Genomic DNA, 4,073 nt, shown 5'->3' with positions numbered 1-4,073 from the left:
AGATTTCTCAGAGATGGTGAAAGTGGTGTTCATGCATAGCCAAGACAAAGAAAGTCATCCCGCCTTCGAAACCATGCAAGAGTATAGCAAATATACAATCCAATCAAAGACAACCTCGCCATCTTAAAAGCATCATTAAATCAAAAACCCTTCTTTGTTTCACCATCTTGCTAGAAAGAGGGACAAAAGATGTATATTATAGCTGTGTTGTGACATTGATTGAAGTCACCAAGGTTGTAGAGTAGGACGCCAACCTTCGCTGATCTGTACTCAAGCTCACAATCCCTGCAGCAAAGCACTCGAATGCCTATCAAAAATGTTTAAGGATCATCGGGCCATTGGTGGACTTCCTAGACGACAGAGAAGAGGTGATGATCAAAGAAGCAACGGTGATGTTGACCAAGTTCTTGTGTGTGAAGTGGAACGGAAGGGACCGGCGAAAAGACTAAAGAAGAAGAAAAAGAAGAAGCCAAGAATAAAAAATATTAGAAGAAGAGAAGGATAAGTTGCATCTCTTTTCTTCAGTTCCATTTTTGATGCTTCCACAAATTCATGGCTGGAGTTTGATGGTTGCAACACTATTCATTTCACGTTCATGGCTGGAGATGAAGACAATGATTACAACCCACTTTGCTTCTGATATATTCACTCTGGAAAACCTTTAGCATCTAAATTCTTGCTTGTCTTCAGCACAGCGCTAAGAGAACGCAAGGCCATGACGCTGGTGTCACTGCCTATGATGACGCAGGGAAAGTCGTGTATTACACTGGAGTAGAGCCCATATATCAAATAGTCACAAACATTGCATTCAATCCTAATGGAAAGATCGTTAAGCAATCACAAGTTTCCTAATCTCAAAAAAAAAAACCTGCAGAAGAAGTGATGGAGGTATTGGCTGAAGGTGATGATCGGGATGTTGAGAACCAGCTTGTGATGCTTTTGAGTTGTGACAAGTTTGATCTGATTATGTTGCCGAAGATCATGTGGTGTACTAGATTTGCAAAGGCCGAAAGACCAAAAAGCAAAGAAAGAAGATTGAAGAAGAAACGACTACTATGAGCCTATCCCTTGTTACCGTTTGTTGTTCTTGACAATAAAAACACTTCTGTTGAATGAATTTCATTGAGTAAAAACAACTTTGTACAAACTAATTCATTGGTCTCAACTATTATACACAATCACTCTACATTATCCAGGATACATGAATGATGATTTGTGAAGTATCAAGTTAATATTATTAGCAAAACTATTGCACTTGGTGTTATGAGGAGACCTTTCAAGGCAAAGAATATCATGGTCTCTTCTTAGGCTCATACAAATAAAGCTATCCAAGAAAAAAATATTTCAATATTAAACATCATTCAAGGAGAAGTGGACCTTACCCATATGCATGAAAATTTGAAAAGAATATGTGAAAGAAGGCTTAATTATCCATTTCATTAAGTGGGGCCTCCATTGATGGTTGCATGAAATGGACATGGTGGGCCATTAACTATAATGTCCATCTTGACTCTTTGACCAAGTTGACTTGGAATTTATGATATTTTGTTTTAGGAGGTGGAGCCCACCACTGCCATTCTTCTCTTCCCTATGTCTCTGTCTTTGCTTTCCCATGACCCTGTTTGGTTACCCATGAGCTACGGGTCTTGTCAAGCTTGGTGGTGGAGCTCTTAAGGAGAGCAGCCTCTTCTCCTCTTCCTTGGGAGCATCTTGCTGGAGACATCTTCTGCAACTTTAGAAGTTTTTTGTTTCTCCTTGGAAGAAGGCTAGAGCTTGGGCTTGAACGAAGTTCCCTTCACTGGCTAGTGTAGAGGTAGGATGCTTGTTCTTGTGTTTTAGTGGGATCTTGTAAGGCTTAGTGTGTTGACCTTAGTTGCTTGTTCATTCTCCTTGGCTTAAGAACTTTGATCTTTGTGTGTTGTAGCATATTACCTTCTCATGTTTTGATGATGATCCTGATCTTATGGATGTTTATGTATTCAATTGGTTAGCTTCATGTATTATTTTTTCCTGAAGATTTATATATGCATATTTGTATATTAACCTAAAGCCTGCATACATGATTTAAGTAAGTAGATTTTTTTATATTCATGCATGTTCCTATGGCTTTAATTTGTGTTATGAGTTGTCATTAGAGCTTAAACCCTTTCTTTAATCTTTGGTTTAATCATTTTGTTAATGCTATGCTCATATGTGTTTTATGCATGAGATTGTGTGATCCTGGTGGTTAGGTTGGTTTCGGAAGCATGGTTGATTTATTAAAGTTGTCTATTACACATGTAGAAATATATGCATTCGTATACACTTAATGATACTGGTAATTCCTGCAGCCTCATTGGGTGATGTTCATTAAATTTGTGTTAACTTAATCATAAGGATGTCCTTAATTTCGCTTTAATGGTATTTAAGGTTGGACAACATGTGAGTTTGGTTATATGCATGAGATCTTGACTTTTAGTGTTTAATCCTCTAAAACCTTCTAGATTCTAATTACTTTAATATAGATCATTTTTTGGTATTAGCTTGACATCTAGACCTAGTCTTTACAAACACCCTTGTAAACATGCTTTCTAAAATTTTCTATTTGCTTAAATATTTACAACTATAGGTTCTGTAAACTTGTGTGGCTTCCAGAAGCATGGTTATCATGTTTTATGATTATCTTACTTATGTGGATATATATATATATATTTAGTTATATTTAATGATAGTTAGAATTTTAATTGCCATCTTTGAATCTTGCATATCAGGTTATCATTTATATGCATAGGTATATGACTATGCTTGATTTAACATGCAATGATTGTAAATTCTTCCTCCGGGGCTTTAGTTGTAGCTAGTCTCGGCCCAAGACTTAATTCTAAGTATAGCTTTTGTTGGTTAGATCTTGTAGCGAGCCTTAGTTCGTGGGACTTGGTAAACCCGACTCTGTAGCTCGGAGCCAGGTAGGCTCTTGCACTCGTATAACTCCGTATTTTTTTGGCGGTTGCTATTTATTTATTTATTGAATTATTTGGTAAGTTGATGTTATTTATTTATTTAATTATTTAATTGCATTATTTATTCAGTATTTTCTCTGTCTGTATTTCGTATTTCTGTGGTTTTAGTACATCTCCATTCCTGGCTTGCCCAGCTAGGAGGAGTAAGTCCTAGCCATGTGCACATGTTTTCTGTAGTAGCGCTATCCCCCGACTGCGATTGAAGATCCGACTTCGGCTGTTGATATTCTGTTCTGTTCTGTTCTGACTTGACAGTCGATGATCCTACCTCGTGCTGTTGATTTTTGTTATTAGCCAGGGAGATGTACATGACTGTTTCTGCATGCTTTCATATTTTTGGATTGCTTCTGCATTCTGCGTATTTTTTGCATTTTGTATGAATTATGATTCATTATTCTGCAATATCTGCTTTATCTCTTGTTTCTGCGATCCTACTGGGACCTTGTGGGTCATACACTCTGTGAATTCTGTTCTCGCAGGAGAAGATCAAGTCTAGGATCGGGGGGTGTCTAGGAGTTATATTTTCAGCTTTTATCAGTATCTATGTAGTGCACTTTTCTGCGAGTGTAAGGCTTGTATTCTGACTGTATTTGTGTTTTGCAAAAACTGTTGTGTTGTCTTTCCTTTCTGTAGGGTTGCTAAAGCCCGTAATTGTAGTATTTCAGTTTCCAATATCCTATTTGTGCCTCTGTATTACTGTTCATATTTGGTTGTTAGGATTGACTCTGACCAGGTCAAATATGAGGCCTTGCACCCAGTGGGGCCGAGTCCCACTGGATGTTGCTAATCTGTCAGCGGGCCCGGCTGTGAGGCTGGGGCGTGACATTAACTGTTATAAAAATATAGATAATTATTAATGGCGGAACCCATGCAAAAAAAAGAAAAATTATACATGTAAGCTCATGTACCCAAAAGCCCGGACCATCATGCCTATAAAAACAAGAAATAATGAGATGCATGTAATGGCATGCATGCACATATATATACTAGTGCACTTTTCATGGAGATGAATAAAGGGTGAAAGTGAAGACTAGGTTGATGGTTATGATAAAAAAACAAATATATATATATATA

The 4,073-nt window shown here is 37.4% G+C and overlaps 1 long non-coding RNA gene across 1 annotated transcript; it reads left to right on the top strand.

Moving 5' to 3' along the window:
- The first annotated feature begins 1,644 nt into the window (after window positions 1-1,644).
- Window positions 1,645-3,664, top strand: LOC120270975. Its single transcript, XR_005539729.1, has 3 exons — window positions 1,645-1,813; window positions 2,885-2,945; window positions 3,479-3,664. It is a non-coding gene; the product is annotated as an uncharacterized LOC120270975 (long non-coding RNA).
- Window positions 3,665-4,073: the final 409 nt, after the last annotated feature.

The sequence above is a fragment of the Dioscorea cayenensis genome, chromosome 10 (genome assembly GCF_009730915.1).
Source record: "Dioscorea cayenensis subsp. rotundata cultivar TDr96_F1 chromosome 10, TDr96_F1_v2_PseudoChromosome.rev07_lg8_w22 25.fasta, whole genome shotgun sequence".
NCBI classification, from domain to species: Eukaryota; Viridiplantae; Streptophyta; class Magnoliopsida; order Dioscoreales; family Dioscoreaceae; genus Dioscorea; species Dioscorea cayenensis.
Note: the sequence above shows the minus strand (reverse complement) of the source record. Positions and strands in the feature narration are given on the sequence as shown.